The following is a 9,909-nucleotide window of genomic DNA, read 5'->3' as shown; positions in this document are numbered from 1 at the left end:
ACCGCACACTGACTGACTTGGTGAATGCCATGTTGGACACCGCGGGACTGCCTAAGGCATGGTGGGGGGAGGCATTGTTGACCTCAAATCATGTGTTAAACAGAGTTCCTAACAGAAATAAGGACAAAACACCATATGAGATATGGATTGGTAGAAAACCATCACTTTCTTATTTGCGCACATGGGGGTGCTTGGTGAAAGTCAATGTACCAATAACGAAGAAGCGCAAACTTGGACCTAAGACTGTGGACTGTGTTTTTCTGGGATATGCTCATCATAGCATTGCCTACAGATTTTTAATAGTTAAATCCGAGGTACCGGACATGCATGTTGGTACAATTATGGAGTCTCGTGATGCTACCTTCTTTGAGAGCTTTTTCCCAATGAAGGATACAAATAGTGGTTCGAACCAACCCTCTGAAATAATTCCCAGTTCAATCACACCACCAGAACAAACTGAACATACACATGAACTTGTCTCTGAGGAGGATGTCAGTGAAGCTCCTCGAAGGAGTAAGAGACAAAGGACGGCTAAGTCTTTTGGTGATGATTTCACTGTGTACCTCGTGGATGACACTCCTAAGTCAATTTCAGAAGCATATGCATCTCCTGATGCAGACTACTGGAAGGAGGCTGTCCGTAGTGAAATGGATTCCATTATCGCTAACGGGACTTGGGAGGTGACAGAGCGACCCTATGGGTGTAAACCTGTGGGGTGCAAGTGGGTGTTCAAGAAGAAGCTTAGGCCTGACGGTACTATTGAAAAGTACAAGGCTCGGCTTGTTGCTAAGGGCTATACTCAGAAAGAAGGCGAAGATTTCTTTGACACTTACTCACCTGTTGCTAGATTGACCACAATTCGTGTGCTACTTTCCCTAGCAGCCTCACATGGTCTTCTCGTTCATCAAATGGACGTTAAGACAGCTTTTCTTAATGGAGAGCTGGATGAGGAGATCTATATGGATCAACCTGATGGGTTTGTAGTTGAAGGTCAAGAAGGCAAAGTGTGCAAATTGTTGAAGTTTTTGGGAAGCGCTTCGCGTGACTGCTCCCTGTTCGTTCGCGACGGCTCGCCTTCCTCTTCGCTCGCGTGTTTCGTGCCTTCGTAGACACTTGCGAAAAGTTTCGACCAAGCAGCCGGTCTTTCCGTCACCTCGGTACGTGTTCAATATGTTGCGCATATTTGATCTGTTCATGTTATACTGTGTAGTTTACATGTGTAGATCTAATGATGCGTTCATGCTAGTTTTCATCTGTAATGTCATGATTTATTTATGGAATAGATTAAATCATTATATGTCTATAATCTCAACAATCCAAAAACCTTATTATAGGCACTGTGATTTTACTATGGCTGGTTTTGCCGATGCACTGAGGCCGGATAAATTCACCGGTGTGCATTTTAAGAGATGGCAGATCAGGGTCACTCTGTGGCTGACAGCTATGAAATGCTTCTGGGTGAGTACTGGCAAACCTGAAGAAGTTCTTACTGCTGAACAGCAGAAGCAATTCGAGGAAGCCACTACTCTCTTTGTGGGATGCATTCTTAGCGTTCTTGGCGATCGTCTGGTCGAGGTGTATATGCATATGACCGACGCTAAGGAGTTGTGGGATGCACTGAATACTAAATTCGGTGCTACTGATGCTAGCAATGATCTGTATATCATGGAGCAGTTTCATGACTATAAAATGGCTGACAACCGTTCTGTAGTCGAACAGGCTCATGAGATACAAACCATGGCTAAGGAACTCGAACTCCTTAAGTGTGTCTTACCCGACAAATTTGTGGCCGGGTGCATTATTGCAAAACTACCTCCATCTTGGAGGAGTTTCGGTACTGCACTCAAACACAAGAGACAGGAATACTCCGTTGAGGGGTTGATTGCGTCTCTTGATGTTGAGGAGAAAGCTCGGGAAAAAGATGCCGCGTCTAAGGGCGATGGTGGGCAGTCCAGTGCCAATGTTGTGCACAAGGCCCAGAACAAGAGCAATGGGAAATACAAAGCTCAGCAGACCACCAACTTCAAGAAGCAGAAGAAGAACAACAACAATCCTAATCAGGATGAGAGGACTTGCTTTGTGTGTGGCCAAGTTGGTCATCTGGCTAGGAAGTGTCCACAGCGCAAGGGGATGAAGGCACCTGCAGGGCAGACTTCTAAGTCTGCTAATGTGACCATTGGTAACACTGGAGATGGAAGCGGGTATGGTAATTTACCTACTGTTTTTTCAGTTAATCAATCTACTAATTGGTGGGTTGATACTGGGGCCAATGTACATGTTTGTGCTGACATCTCATTGTTTTCTTCTTATCAGGTCGCACGGGGTTCCACCGTCCTAATGGGGAATGGGTCACATGCTTCTGTTCATGGTGTTGGCACGGTAGATCTGAAGTTTACTTCGGGAAAGATCGTGCAGCTGAAGAACGTGCAACATGTCCCTTCTATCGACAGGAATCTTGTTAGTGGCTCCCGTCTGACTAGAGACGGATTTAAGTTGGTTTTTGAGTCTAATAAAGTAGTCGTGTCTAAACATGGATATTTTATTGGTAAAGGTTATGAGTACGGAGGCCTGTTCCGCTTTTCCCTTTCTGATTTCTGCAATAAGTCTGTGAACCATATTTGTGGTACTGTGGATGATGAGGCTAATGTTTGGCATTCACGTTTATGTCATATTAATTTTGGCTTGATGTCTCGGCTTTCCAGCATGTGTTTAATTCCTAAGTTTTCCATTGTCAAAGGTTCTAAGTGCCATAGTTGTGTGCAATCGAAGCAACCTCGCAAGCCTCACAAGGCTGCCGAGGAGAGAAACTTGGCACCACTAGAACTCCTACATTCAGATCTTTGTGAAATGAATGGGGTGTTGACGAAGGGTGGAAAACGATATTTCATGACATTGATTGATGATGCTACTAGATTTTGCTATGTGTACTTGTTAAAAACGAAAGACGAGGCTCTAGACTATTTTAAAATTTATAAGGCAGAAGTTGAAAATCAACTTGACAGAAAGATAAAAAGGCTTAGGTCTGATCGTGGTGGAGAGTTTTTCTCGAACGAGTTTGACTTATTCTGTGAGGAACATGGCATCATACATGAGAGGACGCCTCCCTATTCTCCCGAGTCTAATGGGATTGCTGAAAGGAAGAACCGCACACTGACTGACTTGGTGAATGCCATGTTGGACACCGCGGGACTGCCTAAGGCATGGTGGGGGGAGGCATTGTTGACCTCAAATCATGTGTTAAACAGAGTTCCTAACAGAAATAAGGACAAAACACCATATGAGATATGGATTGGTAGAAAACCATCACTTTCTTATTTGCGCACATGGGGGTGCTTGGTGAAAGTCAATGTACCAATAACGAAGAAGCGCAAACTTGGACCTAAGACTGTGGACTGTGTTTTTCTGGGATATGCTCATCATAGCATTGCCTACAGATTTTTAATAGTTAAATCCGAGGTACCGGACATGCATGTTGGTACAATTATGGAGTCTCGTGATGCTACCTTCTTTGAGAGCTTTTTCCCAATGAAGGATACAAATAGTGGTTCGAACCAACCCTCTGAAATAATTCCCAGTTCAATCACACCACCAGAACAAACTGAACATACACATGAACTTGTCTCTGAGGAGGATGTCAGTGAAGCTCCTCGAAGGAGTAAGAGACAAAGGACGGCTAAGTCTTTTGGTGATGATTTCACTGTGTACCTCGTGGATGACACTCCTAAGTCAATTTCAGAAGCATATGCATCTCCTGATGCAGACTACTGGAAGGAGGCTGTCCGTAGTGAAATGGATTCCATTATCGCTAACGGGACTTGGGAGGTGACAGAGCGACCCTATGGGTGTAAACCTGTGGGGTGCAAGTGGGTGTTCAAGAAGAAGCTTAGGCCTGACGGTACTATTGAAAAGTACAAGGCTCGGCTTGTTGCTAAGGGCTATACTCAGAAAGAAGGCGAAGATTTCTTTGACACTTACTCACCTGTTGCTAGATTGACCACAATTCGTGTGCTACTTTCCCTAGCAGCCTCACATGGTCTTCTCGTTCATCAAATGGACGTTAAGACAGCTTTTCTTAATGGAGAGCTGGATGAGGAGATCTATATGGATCAACCTGATGGGTTTGTAGTTGAAGGTCAAGAAGGCAAAGTGTGCAAATTGTTGAAGTCTTTGTATGGTCTGAAACAAGCTCCTAAGCAATGGCATGAGAAATTTGACAAAACATTGACATCTGCAGGCTTTGCAGTCAATGAGGCAGATAAATGTGTGTACTATCGCCATGGTGGGGGTGAGGGAGTTATTTTGTGCTTGTATGTTGACGACATACTGATATTTGGGACAAACCTTGAGGTGATAAATGAGGTTAAATCATTCTTGTCTCAAAATTTTGATATGAAGGATTTGGGAGTAGCTGATGTTATCTTAAACATTAAGCTAATTAGAGGTGAGAATGGGATTACACTCTTGCAGTCCCATTATGTGGAGAAGATCTTGAATCGCTTTGGCTACATTGATAGTAAGCCTTCTCCAACACCTTATGATCCTAGCTTGTTGCTTCGCAAGAACAAGAGAATTGCTAGGAATCAACTGGAATACTCCCAAATCATTGGCTCGTTGATGTACCTGGCTAGTGCAACTAGGCCTGATATCTCCTTTGCTGTGAGCAAGTTGAGCCGATTTACCTCTAATCCGGGAGATGATCACTGGCGTGCGCTTGAGCGAGTAATGCGCTATCTGAAAGGTACTGTGGAATTGGGGCTTCACTATACTGGGTATCCTGCGGTACTGGAGGGTTATAGTGATTCTAACTGGATCTCTGATGTGGATGAGATCAAAGCCACTAGTGGATATGTTTTCACACTGGGTGGTGGTGCTGTTTCATGGAGGTCTTGCAAACAGACCATTTTGACGAGGTCAACCATGGAAGCAGAGCTAACGGCACTGGATACTGCTACTGTTGAGGCAGAATGGCTGCGTGATCTATTAATGGATCTGCCTGTTGTTGAAAAACCGGTGCCGGCTATCCTTATGAACTGTGACAATCAAACGGTAATTGTCAAAGTGAATAGTTCTAAGGATAATATGAAATCGTCTAGACATGTGAAAAGACGATTGAAGTCTGTCAGGAAATTAAGAAACTCCGGAGTTATAACGTTGGATTACATCCAAACAGCGAGAAACCTGGCAGATCCCTTCACGAAGGGACTATCACGAAATGTGATAGACAATGCATCGAAGGAGATGGGTTTGAGACCCATGTGAGTTATACTATGGTGGTAACCCAGTCTATGTGATCGGAGATCCCGTGAATTAGATCCTGGGAAGAACAAACCATTAATAAACTAGAGGAGAGTACCAATATATATACCCTCTCCAAGTGAAGATGCATATACTCTCGTGAGCTGCAAGGCAGGTTGGCTATGCCTTAATGAGTTCTGTTGGCTTTAATTAGCAAAGATGTTGTCCTGCAGAGCATTCTTGAAAGAACTCACCTTTGTGAGCTTGACTGTTGGTCGCAGTCTATGAAGATTTTGGGTGAATCTTCTAGGAAGCTTACTAAAGACCTAGGAGTATGACTTATACGCTCCACCCGAGGGGTAGTCTACAGACGGTCTAGTACCAGATAAGACTTTGAGTGAAACTTGCTTGCACAAGACTTGCAATTCAAGGCGTAGTCCATTGTTCAAGTTGTGAGTAAGTGTAGCTTGGAGTTCTAGGTGGATGTTCAACCTTAATTGGTCTCCATCGAACCGCTGGTATATAAACAGTACATTGGAAAAGGCAAATCTCAGTGGGATTTTGAGATTTGGTGGGGGATTGTTGGAATTAATGAATGGGCCTTAGCCCACTCGAAGATTAATTCTTTGGAAAATCACAAAAGCCCACCTCATGGGATGGCATGCATGTGGAGTTTAGTACCACCTTGCTTATTCTAGGAGAGGGGGACCTCCTTAAAATGGAGGATGCCCTCCTAGTCGCTTGAAGCATGTGTGGTGGAGAGAAGAGGGGAAACACACGCGCGCGCTCGCTCGCCTCGCCTGGCCGGGCCGGGCCGGGCCGGGCCGGGCCGGGCAGGGGGCGCGCGTGCACGACGTACGCGTCGAATGGTCCGAAAAATTGGCTCCTCACCCTTGCGCAGATGCAGCTTCTTTTTGCAGTTTTGTTTTGCTGCAAATTCGGATTCGTTTTTGTTTTGGAAACGTTCCGAAAAATCCGGTGCGTGCAAACGGCGTGGAGTCCGGATAAGTTACGCGCGACTTATCCGGTTCGGTTACGCGCAGTAGAGATCGTGTGGGCGCCCTGATCAAGCGACCCTTCTCTATATAAACCGACCTGCCGTCTTCACGCAACATACAAAAAAATCAATCTAGGGTTTGCTTCCTACTCTGTACTGCGCCGTCGCTCGTAGACTACTCCATCCCGCTCGCCGGCGTGCACCGGCGATCGGGAGAGCAGGTCTCCGGAACCTCTGCCTTCGACGTTCTGCACCGGGAGAAGGCGGCAATAAGGTTTTTGGGAAGCGCTTCGCGCGACTGCTCCCTGTTCGTTCGCGACGGCTCGCCTTCCTCTTCGCTCGCGTGTTTCGTGCCTTCGTAGACACTTGCGAAAAGTTTCGACCAAGCAGCCGGTCTTTCCGTCACCTCGGTACGTGTTCAATATGTTGCGCATATTTGATCTGTTCATGTTATACTGTGTAGTTTACATGTGTAGATCTAATGATGCGTTCATGCTAGTTTTCATCTGTAATGTCATGATTTATTTATGGAATAGATTAAATCATTATATGTCTATAATCTCAACAGGGGAAGTATGAAATATAGTACACCGTCTATTTCTTTATCAATAGCTGAATACCCGTATTTTGCTATGGGTAAAATAAAATTTTCATGAAGTGTGCTTTGCTATGAAAAATATATTGATCTTGTTTTAATTTTATATGTAGCTATCTATTTAGATTTGATTTTTTATATTAAGAAGTTTAAGGCTTGATTTGCAAAATTTATAATTAGAGGTGGCTGAGTTCACTGCCACCATCAGTAATATGATTGACAATAAACCGACGGTAATATGCTGGTAGGGATTGCACAATTGTTCTAGTGCTTGTCATAATGAAATGAAATACGCCTTGTCTTTTTCAAAAGAGGGAGTATATTTCTGATGAGACATGCATGAAAGGTCTGTTTTATAAAGTTTGCATACGCTAAATTAATAGTATGGTCTAAACCTCCAATTTTTAGTTAGTATGGGCTAAATTAATACATCAATAATTTTTAATTAGTGCAAACATGATTAATAATATATATACTACTAGCTCACATAAACAGTAACTCACAAGTACATCTTGCCCTTTTGCATCTGCATGCTGGAACTCAATTGGGTTTTCATGGGATACTACCCTGGACATTTATCAGATGGTGCAGGATCAGAGACATGGTTTTCGAAATTCCTGTTTTATGGAAATCTTTCTGGTAGCCTGCTGGTTGATCTGGAAACAAAGAAATGATCTCATTTTTAACAACATCAGTGTTTCCATTTCTCGCTGGAAGGGGAACTTGAGGAAAGAGTTAAGCCTACATTTAACTAGGTTTAAAGTAGCTAACAGATCTTCTTTTCAATCATGGATTGATGCTTTGTAATTCTTCTTCTTCTGTACAGATTCTTTTTTTTCCTCTATATAAATGAAAATTAACCGTGGGGGCTTCCCCCACTGTTTCCCGGTCAAAAAAAAAAATTAGCTCAATTTTTTTTTTGCTAGATCCATTGAGCTTGTACTAGTAGTATATTCTAGCAGAGAATGTGCATGATGCCAAACGGAGAATTCGATAGATCGCAGTGATATGATATGACGCACTGCAGCGTGCTTGGTGGTCCTTCTTTGTGTGTGTTCTCCCATTGGCATGGAAATATGTATACACACTTGGCGATATGATATGCACGCACGCATGTTTATTGTTCTTTTCCCTTTCCTGTTCTCTCGATCTTCTCTAATAGCTAGGCGCCACCATCAGGCACAGTCAGCTCAGGTCAAAAGCTTTAAAACACTACTACCAAATGATCAGCTGGAGATAGAGCTAGCACTATTCCAGCATGGCACAAAGTGTTGAGCTATATTATTCCTTTTCCTGCTTGAACAAAAAAAAAGGGCATCTATTCATGCCATGCCTCCCTGTTTCCCAAACTCTCTGAACATGAGTAATAAAAGAGATGGATCAGCATTAGATGTACTGTTCATCACCATCTTTGGGTCTATTTGGGAGAGCTTCCAGCCGCTGCAACTTCTCCGAGAATCAGAAGCTCCCCCAATCAGTACAGCTTTTGGTCCAGATTCTGAGAAGCTGTAATTGTAGAATTCATAAAATGAACTAGAAGCTAAAAGCTGGGAAACCCAGCTTTTCCAGATTCTCATAGGCTGACTACGAACCAGCTGCTTCTTAGAATCTTAACCTCTCGCAAACATACCCTTTTATCTCATTCGTTCTCCAAGATAAAATATATATGGAGCTCATCGTCAGACAGGCCGGATGGAGCTAAGCTTAGGTAACACCATTCAATTGATGGGACGTTGGATCACTGTAAAGATTCTCAGCATGGAAACAGCATGTACTACTACTATAAGCAAACAGGCAACCAAAAGAAAGAAGAGGAAGAAGAACAGTGCCACATGTTTGCGTGCACGGACAATTAGCTGGAAACAAAAGGAATTATCGGGGCTCGATCTGACGCTAATTAAATCCCCAGCTCTTGCTAATCGATGAACAAAACATGAACTCGATCGCCGTATTGCAGCAGTTGATAGACGATCAATAGATCCAGGCAGTGGTACCAAAAGTCTAGCAGAAAACAGGTGAAGCGAGCGAGAGAGAGTACGACAAAGAAAGGATCGATATCGATGGAGATAATTGGATTCGTCACGACATAATTAAGATTCATGGATCATGGCCACACTAGCTAATCAATTTGACAAATCAAGAACTGTATATACAGCATGAAATGAAGGCGCTGTAGGGCCGGCCATGAGAGCGAACAGCTAAGCTCAGCTAGCTCTCATCCATGGTGTCATTGGCGTTTGTGTGTGTATGCGATGAAGGAAAGAGAGATTAATAATCAATTAATATTGGCAATATGATGAGAGGGGAGCATGCATAAGAGGACAGGGGCAGGCAAACAGTGGAAATCCAAGCCGGGAACAGTTGGGGGAGGAACCCACCATGGGAGACAACGCTTTTATTGCGAGATGTTTTTAACAGTTGCAGTGACTGATGAGAGCATGGTACCGTGGGCCTCTCCTCTACAGTATTCTATACAGCGAAGACGAGCGAGAAGTACGTACCAGCCGGTACGTACGTATACGTAGCTAATAGCCATTGTTAACTGTTACCTATAGCAGTAGCTGTAATGCATGTCATGTCTATGATCTCCACTGCTGCTGGTCATATGCATATGGATGGACAGTAATTAATTAACCGCGCGCGCAGTTTTACTGGTGTTGAGTCACAGATACTCACTCTGCTATCTAATACAAGAGATTTTAACATTTTATTTACACGATTTGACCAATCATTTTATTCAAAAAAATTAGTGCAAATATAAAAAATAAAAAGTTGTGCTTAAAGTATTTTGATAATAAAGTAAGTCAAAATAATAATAATAATTTCAATTTTGTTAATAAGACGAATGATAAAAAATACAAATAAAATATCAAAATCCCTTACATTATGGACCGAAGGGAGTAAAAATTAAAGACATCATGCATGCATGTCGATCTCTCTTCAAGGAATCTACTGCGCAGTTGTCCTCATGCACACATATCTGCAGGAACAATTGAAGGGATCGATATAATTGGAGAGAAAAAGGCAAGGGGTAGCTGGATATATTCATCCATATGCTCAATCGTCATGCACGTATATATAC

The sequence above is a fragment of the Oryza sativa genome, chromosome 11, assembly GCF_034140825.1.
Source record: "Oryza sativa Japonica Group chromosome 11, ASM3414082v1".
NCBI classification, from domain to species: Eukaryota; Viridiplantae; Streptophyta; class Magnoliopsida; order Poales; family Poaceae; genus Oryza; species Oryza sativa.
The sequence above is the reverse complement of the archived record's forward strand: the minus strand, read 5'-3'. Positions refer to the sequence as shown.